The following is a 10,424-nucleotide window of genomic DNA, read 5'->3' as shown; positions in this document are numbered from 1 at the left end:
AACAGGCGTTGGCCGTGGTCCGAGTCTGAGGCATAGCTCCAACGGTTCGTATCCTTTCCGGCGTGCGGAATCAGATCCCAGAAGAGTTGCTTGCCGTGCGCCGTCGACATCTCCACTGAGCATGGCGCATCTGATGGTCCAAGAGGGAGACCTCCATAGCGATAGACTTTTATGGCAATTCATCACTAAAAACCGGAAGTTTGTGGGCGATTAGATCCTTCCAAGGGGCTGCGAGGAAAAGGAGAAGAAAGGGATCTGTCGGTTCCTTCATCTTTCCTTCTTCGCTTGTTATTGACGAGCGGCCCGAACGCGATATAAAGGGTTTAAAAAGATTACAGATAGGTTAAAAAAGGGGAAGAAGATGGAGAAAAACTTTAAAAGAGAACCAACTAAGAAAGAAATTAAAACGAGAGAGATGTGTCGTTGAGATAAAGGGAGGCTGAGTTCCCGATGCCGGCAAGCAAAAGCTTCACCGGCATCAGAGAGATTTATCACAAAAGACTTCTCGATAGTTGTGCTTGAGAGGTTTTTTAGTTTTGGTATCTTTTTACAAATTCTGTTCCTGATCAAGTTTTTTAGATAAGACACTTATCTTAATAAAACGTATGTAAGATCTGAATAATAACTTGTACCATAGAGATGTGTTAAAAGTCCCAAAAAACAATCATTTGTCGTTTTTTATTTTTGGTGAATACAATCATTTGTCGTTGAATAATATATTTTTGTGTTAAAATATCCAATTGCTTTTATTGAATTAGTTGGTCAAAGATAATATGTGATGAAAGAGAAAAAAAAAAAGAAAGGAATTGTTAGGTTCTCCAAGAAAAATGAATAAAACATGTTCATTTTAAAGATCAAAATGAAAATGCCAAAACAGATAATTTAAATATTTTATTCGATATATTTTCACAAAAATAGGAAATATAAAATTTGGTAACAAAAGGGATTTTTTTTTAGTTTTAAATATAATGATTAATTAAACATGCTATTAAAGTTCGATGGCATGTTTTAATTATATTTATTTCATATGCTTTCAAAATATCATTGTTTTAGGTTATTTGTGTTGACTTTTCGCATTTCATTTGCTTGTTTGTTGTATTTCAATTTAGTTTCTATACTTAACACTTCCAAAAACAATCACAGTCTTCCTAATTAAAGAAATTAGGAAGAAACAATCACAGTTTATAGTTTCTCATTTAGTTAGTTTTTTTTTTTGCCTTTTTGCTTTTGATTGAATCATTTCAAATTTCTTTGAATTTCAATTTAGTTTATATGGTTTTCAATTTTGCTTATTTTTTAAAGTCAAATAATTATGTCGTTGATTCTCATTTTGTGTGTGTATTTAGTATATACACCCACCAACATTAATAATAAATTCAAAAAAAAATTGGGTGTAAAAATAACAAATTAAAAAAGGTCGAAGTATCAAATATTGACACCTACCAACGATGTCCATATAGCTGTGCTTTACACGCTTACGTATTCAAAAAAAATTATAGCCGTTAGTGATTTGTTTCTTCTTCTTCTTCTCTTTAATTCTGAATATATATAAAAAAAAATTGAGAAGGAGCCGAGAAAACTAAAACGCCTATTGTTCCATCTCTTCGTCTCTCCTTCCTTCTCTCTCTCTCACGCTCTCTCCTAGTTCCGTGGCATGATTCAGGGCTATGTTTAAGTATGGAAGCAGCAACAACAGAGGAATCAACCGTTACTACGGGAGAGGAGAGACGAAAGACGAGGCTCGCCGAGCCAAGCCAAGCCTAGTGTGAGTTCTTTTCTCCATCTTCGGTGTTAGAATTTTAGATTCTATGAATTGATTTCGATTTCGTTGATTTCTTAACATCAACAGTTTTTATTAGGGTTTCAGTTTCGTTGATTTTGATTCTCGAAACTCATAATCCAAATTAGGTTTTGATTTTAATTTTGTTGATTTCGTAACAACCATGGTTTCAATTTCGTTGATTTTGATTCTTTAATCTCAGAATTCAAACTAGGGTTTGATTTAAAAACCTTAGGGTTTCAGAACGAATTGGGTTTTTTTTTTCATATCTCTGCTTTGGAATTTTCTTTTTCTATTTCTTTTTGAGAATCAGAAACTAAATCTGCGGTTTCTACAAATCTTATATATGACTTCAAGGTCTCTTTATCTTTAATGCAGGTTCGGTTCCTTAAATCAAAGCAAGGTAGAAGATTTATCCACGCTGAATATATTTCCCTGAACATGGGCTAATTGGAGATACCTGCTGAATCGGTGAAGGGGGTTTAACCGAAGTAACAAATGGCGCAAAAGGGGGTTTTCTCTAAGTACACCATCGTCCATCAAGTTATGCATATGTCAACTCAACGAACTGTTGTGAGGCAGTTAAATTTTGCTACAGTATCTTGCTGGAGCTAACACACAAATGCCTCTTCTCAATCGAGGTAATCAAAATTACCTCTCTGAAATGTCCCATCTTAAAGTCCCTGTCCGTAGAATGATAACAAATGCCTCGGTTGGTCCTCTCTGAATGTCCCTGTTCCTAATGAAAACGAGATTGTCCCCGGTTCTGTAATATCTCGGGTTCCTAGTCACCGAGCTGAAACAAATACCTCGTGCTGCTAAGGTAATTTTAATTACCTCTCTTAAGGTCCATAACCCTATCCCTGATGGTAGAATGATAACAAATGCCTCGGGTTGCTCGAGGTAATCAAGATTACCTCTCTGAATGTCCCATCTTAAAGTCCCTGTCCCTGGCCATGATGGTAGAGTGATAATAAATGCCTCGGGTTGGTCGAGGTAATCAAAATTACCTCTCTGAATGTCCTTGTCCCTGTCCATGTCCCTGTCCATGTCCCTGATGGTAGTATGAAAACAAATGCCTCGTGTTGATTGAGGTAATCAAAATTACCTCTTTGAATGTCCCTGTCCCTGTCCCTGATGGTAGAATGAAAACAAATGCCTCGTATTGGTTGAGGTAATAATTACCTCTTTGAATGTCCCTGTCCCTGTCCCTGTCCCTGATGGTAGAATGAGAACAAATGCCTCGTGTTGGTTGAGGTAATTTTAATTACCTCTTTGAATGTCCCTGTCCCTGTCCCTGATGGAAGAATGAAAACAAATGCCTCGTGTTGGTCGAGGTAATCATAATTACCTCTCTTAATGTCCATGTCCCTAATGAAAAAGACTGTCCCAGTTATGTGTAGATTCTCGGGTTCCTAGTAACTAAGCTGAAACAAATGCCTCGTGTTGGTCTCTGAATGTCCCTGATGGTAGGCTCTGTAGTCCCAACTTATTAAATACTCGGGTTCCTAGTCACCCAAAAGCAAATGCCTCGGCGCGGTATGAGATTGAGGGTTCCTAGTCACCTGATTGAAAAGAACAAATGCCTCGACTCGGTATGAGATCCCAGTTGCTCATGCAATTGGGATTTCCATTAGTTTGGGGGTTTAGTCATCTAACTTAAAAACAAATGCCTCCACGCGGTATGAGAATGAGATATCTCGTTAGAAGTACTTATGCTGAAAGTGAACTCCTAAATGCCGCAAATCAGGTAGTTCCTTACCCTTACCTCTTGACTTGCTTAAAACAGCTCTGCAAAATCAATATATGTGAATTCAGGTATGTAAATTTTTGTTTCTTCTATACCTGATGTCTTATTATATTCAGTTTCGTTATAATATTGTTTCTACACTGAATCCTCTTCTTTTTTTCTGGCGTCTAAAACATTCATGGTTTTGCAAACTGAATCCTCTTCTAACATCACATTTTTTTTTTGCGCAGGCTGTTGTTCCTTGGTTTCCAAAGATCGTCATCAGGTTATTTTCAGGGTAGACTCTTCGGTTTATATTCTTCCTCATATTCCCATTTTAAGAATAAAATTATGCATATTGCCTTTGCTTAAGTTTGTCTCTAGTTCAAAAAGAAAGTAGATCATTCTATAAGTTGTTACTGTTACTGTAAAAAGATAGTAAATCACTTGATAATTATAACTCCATTTCTAATATTTGTGCTCATATAATTATAGAGCAGATTGCATAATTTTTAACACTTTTTTAACTTGCTAACTGATAGTTTGGTTTGTCAAAATTCCATCAAGGATTGAGTTTGTTGAGTGTCTTTAGGTGACTAGAGCTAATTAAAATGGTTCAACTCATGTTTACACATGTGATTCTCTGTTGAAATTTTATTCCTGTAGATTGTCAATTTTAATATATTGTAGGATCTTGATATCTTTATACAAATTAGAAAGCTGCAATTTTTTTCTATTATTTGTGACATTCAAGTTCTTCTAGAAAACCATTCAATTACTTGTAGTATGAGTGATACAATGTTTTCCTGTGCTTTCATTCAAGTGTAGCCGTGTAGAGAAATATGTGACAGCTCAATGTTGTTCTGGAAGATCGTATAGTTGTGTCTGCTTACTATATCTTGTGTTATCTTGTGTTCACAATATTGATTGAGCAGTATCTTCTCTGACTTATACTGAATGATTGATACAATTGAGTTTTGTTTTTGTGATGGTTCATATTTGATTCTTAGAGAACCTCATGTCTGAGATCTGTCGGGTTTGTGGTAATGCAACCCATTTGCATTATGAAAACAGAGGAAGTTTTGGGTAGCAATAGAATTTTATGTATATTTTGTTAGGTGCATTGTTCTCATTTGTGATTTCTTATTCCAGTTACGCATTCGGCTTACCCTTTGTATCATATTGTTGTTAGTTACTTACTCATTTGGTCATTCTCTATCTTCTTGATATGGTCTTATGCCCTTGTTTGTTGAGATTTCTCAATGATGACATGTTTTAGTATAATTGGCTATCTTGTTTCCTATGATTGGTGATGAATATTAGTGATCTATAAAATTGACCACTTCTTACTGTTGAAGCTGAATAGCATAGCAGTTCTCTGCTTTGTAAATATTTTGGCATTTGATTTTGAGTATGTTTCATGTTGCTTTAATAGTTTTATTCATTCTTGTTGTTATTTTTGTTATGGTCTGATCTGACCTTGGTTATTTTGGATTCAGCCATTGTTGGATGAAACCTTAGATGTTGTTATCATGTAAAGTTTGCCTTAATTTCTTTTTTCAGGAATGACTCTGTTTCTAATGTTTGTGCTCATATGATTTAGAGAAGATACTAATAGTTTTTGGTTTTCTTTTGTTTGTCAATGTTCTATGGATGACTGAGTTGGTGAGAGTAAAAGTATTGTTCAGTGTCTTTAAGGTCACTAGAGTTAAAATGGTGTAACTCATATTTACACATGTGATTCTTTATGTAAACATTATTTATATAATTTTTCAATGCAATATTTTGTAGGATTTTACTTCCTTTATACAAAGATCAAAAGCTTTATTTGTTTTTATTTTGTTTTGACATCCAAGTTTAAGTAGAAACCACTCACTTACATGTTAGTGTGAATGGTATAATAATGTTTGTGTTTCGTTTAAGTGCAGCCGTGTAGCTAAATATCTTGTGTTTGGTTCTGGGAGATGGTATAATAGTTGTGTATGTTGACCATATCTAGTGTTCATCACATTATTGATTGAGCAAACTATATCTTGTCTGACTTGAGCAGGATGACTGATGCAATGAGTTCATATCTTTTCTGTGTTAGTTCATATCTGATTCTTAGAGAACCTCGTGTATCATATATGTCGTGTTGCAATCCATTTTGTCTTATGAATATTTTACTACATGGATTTTATCAGATCTGTTAGTTCATATATTTTCTGTGTTTTGTTCTAGGAGATGGTATAATAGTTGTGTATGCTGACCATATCTAGTGTTCATCACATTATTGATTGAGCAAACTATATCTTGTCTGACTTGAGCAGGATGACTGATGCAATGAGTTCATATCTTTTCTGTGTTAGTTCATATCTGATTCTCAGAGAACCTCATGTATCAGATATGTCGTGTTGCAATCCATTTTGTCTTATGAATATTTTACTACATGGATTTTATCAGATCTGTTAGTTCATATATTTTCTGTGTTTTGTTCTGGGAGATGGTATAATAGTTGTGTATGTTGACCATATCTAGTGTTCATCACATTATTGATTGAGTAAACTATATCTTGTCTGACTTGAGCAGGATGGCTGATGCAATGAGTTCATATATTTTCTGTGTTAGTTCATATTTGATTCTTAGAGAACCTCGTGTATCAGATTTGTCGTGTTGCAATCCATTTGCCTTATGAATATTTTACTACATGAATTTAGAGTGCAATTTTCTTACTTATTCTTTTTTTACATTTTGTCTAGCTGTTTGTTACTGTTCGATCCCGTCTTAAATGGTTGTGTCTCCTCTGTTACTTTGCCCGTCGTAGATTTCTCTTCATCCCATAGGTTACTCTATCTGGTACTCACTCGTCCACCTTAATTGGTGGTTGCTTCCTTGAGGTACTTTAAATTACCTCTTCGTTCTAAATTAATGTTTTAAAAAAATTCTTTTCCTGTTTAAGGTGTAGTGATTTCGCAATTTAATATGGACGGTTCTTTCTTATATTTCATATAACAACCCATATATCTCTTATCTAACAACCATATAATATTTACAAGAACCATATATAAGTTATAACCAATTTACAAGAACAACATATAACCAATATAAATTATTTAATAGAAATTATCATTTAAAAAAACAAAATAAAATTACCAAGGAAAAAAGAGTTAAATAATTTAGGAGACACAACCATTTAGGTTTAGTTTAGAATCACATATATGGCAGTGGGAAAAAAAAGAGATTAATTTTTTCCCCCAATATTGACTAAAGTAACAAACCTAAATTTTTCTGCAAAGAATTCGAGTATTAAAAAACCTCGAAACCGACAAAAACTAAGCGAATATAATAAATAAAAATCCAATTTACCAAAGAAAGAATTTATATTAAATAAAAGTAGAAGCTTTTAAGGCGTCCACTAGGATTTCAAAAAAGTAACTAGATTTTAACCCGCGGTACACCGCGAGCCTATCTTTTAAATTTAAATATTTAAATTAAATTGTATTTATTTGTTAATATAAATAAATAAATATATATATATATATATATATATATATATATATATATATATATTCAGTTTTATCATTAGTTATAAACCTGTAATCACCAATTTTCTTATATATGTGGAATGATTTTATTACATGTACTATTTGAAATTCAAAAATAATATTTAGAAAAACAAATAATCTAAAATGAAACATTACAATTTCATTAATTTAAAAATAGATTTTTGTCATCATCAATAATCAAAAATGATTTTTTTTTGCCGGTAGCTGTGTAAAGATTTTAATAAAAAGATATATTCAGTAATATTGAATTATATACAATTTAAACATATGCACGTCTATTATGGTTATTAGTTAAAATAAAATTAGATAATTTTATCAATATATATGATTAGAAGGATATGTTAAAAGGATTTTTTGAACCTACGCTCATTTTATAAGTTATAAAATTACAAAAAAAAGTGGAAACTTCTTAGCTATTAATTATATTAGGTTCATCGAAAATATTAAATTAAAGATAAAATAGGAAAATTAAATAAACTAAATAAAAAATGGCTACAAAAATTAGAGAAATATATATATATATATATATATATATATAACTTATGATTCCTAGAATAAAAAATATATATATATATATATATATATAATAAAAGGAGTTATTAGATTTCCACATAATCATAACATTAATTCAAAATATATAGAATAAACAAACCAAAAGAAAGAAAACCTAATGAGAATATGATCTCCTCTCACAACAGTTTTGATCACAACATCAACTCTATCTCAGGCTAATGAGCCTGAATATTTTCATAAAATAGAAAACCTAATGAAACCCATGTATCACATCCCTATATCATTTATACCAAAAAAAAAAAATTATACAAATAGAATATAAAAATTAACAAACGTCCAAGATGTGTAAAGAACATGTATTGACAAAAACAGAAGATGAACGCTGAAATACTGTTGCACTGATGCACGACCAAAACTGTTATGTTTTTTGCAGAATCTTTTTTATTTTGTTATGGAATTGAAGCAAAATCAATTGATTGGTTTATGATGAGGAAGTTTAGAGTTTGTTCGGAATTGATCGGTATATATAGGGGAGGAGCGGTTTAGAGTATGTTGTTAGGTTTAAGTAAAAAATATAAAAAATAATAATTTTAACTATCATGCAAAAAAAAATTCATATTTATCATCTTTATATATTAAAATGTGATGATGAATAATATTTATGATTGATTGATGAATCTGTTTTTCAAAATTTTGCAGAAAATTAGGCATTCAATCAAAAGAAGTTAAGGAATATTGTAATAGTTTCTATATTTCTGGATAGGATATGTTTAATTTTCTTATGATATGCGAAATTATTTTGGGAGGAGATGTCTTTAGATTAAAGAGAGACTAATGTTAATATGCTAAAATTATGGAAATTAATAATTAGAGAATCTTAATTTGATTTTTTGGTCATACGGAAATGTTAATATTAAATTTACAATTGTTTTTTCAATTTTGTTTTTTTTTTAAAGTATTAATTACAATGGCAAGGAATGTAAATAGTTTCCAACTCCAAGTCTTCTTTCACAAAACTGCTGTGAAAATGTTAATATAGATAAGAGTTAAACATGTAATTAATTAATATTTTTAAAAACTTCCAGAATTTTGTATATTTAGATTTTTTAAATAATCAATCGAGATTAAACATCTCAATAATTAACATTTTTTGAAATTATGTAAAATTTATATATTAAAAATACTTATAAATAAGTGTATGTACAACGTCCCACATCGGCTAGAAAATTTTTAGACAATGGCTGAGAACCATAATAAATAAGATTAATATGTTTCCAATTACGAATGAGTAGGAAGCTTGATTTATCATACATCTAAATTTGAAAAATTTAAAAGTTTAAAATAGTATAATTATATATACTAATAAAAGTTGGAGCTATAAGCTCTTTAAGCCGTCCACATAGGATTTTAATCAACCTATCGGTATTCAACATGTCACTGATTAACATTTTTTAAAGTTCAAATATTTATAATACTTTAAACTCTTTCAAAAGTTTAAGTATCATTAATATTTTACTCTAAAAATTTAAATGTTATAAATATTTAAACTACATCTAAATTTTAGAATATATTACAAATATATAAAGTCTATAAAAATTAAAAATTTAAGTATTATTAAAAATTCTATATTTGATTTTTTAATATTTTGAAAAAATATTATTTATCTCTTTTTGTGCTTTACATCTCTTATGAACTGTAAAACATGTTTTTGTGTATGACTTTTGGGTCTAAGGAAGAAGGATTGACCTCGCAAGACCTTGATTTGATGTTGTTTGAGTTAATTTTTGTGGTTTAAAGAAAAAGGATCCACGACAGATAGAGCTGTCAAAATGGGCGTCCACGTCCATTTTGACCCGTCCAATATTGTCCACTTTTATTTTGGACAAATAAGTGTCCGTGTCCATTAACGTCCGGTCCATTAACGACCATGCCCACTTATGCCCATTTTTTTATGGGCTTTCCATGGGTGTCCATTGGACAAAAATATAACAAATTTTGTAAAATGAGAAAAAATTGTGTAATTAGCTTAGAACATAAACATAAATGATCATTTTGTGCTGCCAATCACATTGATCAACATATAAAACATAAAAGATGGATCCAAAAGCAATAAAGCATAAATGTTTCATCTAGAACTAGAATAATCAACATCCAAAACACAATGATCAACATCCAAAAGCAATAAAATAAAGCAAACATGAACATCTAGAATGTTTCAAACACAATGACACACATATTTCAAACTCCCTCTCCTTCTCCTTCTCCTTCTTTGCCTTCTTCGAATGGATCAACAATCGATGGAGATTTTGAAGACAGACACACTTTTAATAGCTATACATGTATTCATATTACTTTCTCTACATGTAATTTGCAATTTTGAAGTATTACAGATTTTGGTATAAAAAGTTTAAATACATGTGAATCTAAAACCGAATAAGTATACAGGTGAAAGTATCAATAATTGAAGCATATGGTGACTATGCTGATCTATGAAATTTTACGAGAAAATAGGCAATGATTTTTTTTTTAGAGTTGGATGGGTCAACAAGTTATTTGGTAGTCTAAAAAACGGTTTTAAATGATTATTTAGTGGAAGAATGTGAGAAACCTGGCGAGGAAGAAGAAGAAGAAGAAGAAGATTATAAGGAATAATTGAACAGTATAAATAATGATTACAATTATCATGAACATTTGACAATGAAAATGACGAAAAATAAAATGAATAGTAAGAAAACAGTGGAAAAAAAACACGAAGATTAATTCATGATTCTAAAATGTTTCGTTTGCCTGATAGTCAAAGAAACGGTTTAGGATATGCAAGGTCACCAGTTCGAATGTTCGATCCATCTCGTCTGGA

At 31.2% G+C, this 10,424-nt stretch overlaps 1 long non-coding RNA gene across 1 annotated transcript; it reads left to right on the top strand.

The window, feature by feature from the left end:
• The first annotated feature begins 1,561 nt into the window (after positions 1–1,561).
• Positions 1,562–3,905, top strand: LOC147933195 (uncharacterized). The gene is made up of 2 exons (XR_015575507.1): positions 1,562–1,765; positions 2,159–3,905. It is a non-coding gene; the product is annotated as an uncharacterized LOC147933195 (long non-coding RNA).
• The last annotated feature ends 6,519 nt before the right edge of the window (positions 3,906–10,424 follow it).

This window comes from Camelina sativa, chromosome 12 (assembly GCF_030686135.1).
Source record: "Camelina sativa cultivar CO46 ecotype springtype chromosome 12, ASM3068613v1".
Classification (NCBI taxonomy): Eukaryota; Viridiplantae; Streptophyta; class Magnoliopsida; order Brassicales; family Brassicaceae; genus Camelina; species Camelina sativa.
This window is presented reverse-complemented; position numbering and strand designations above follow the sequence as displayed.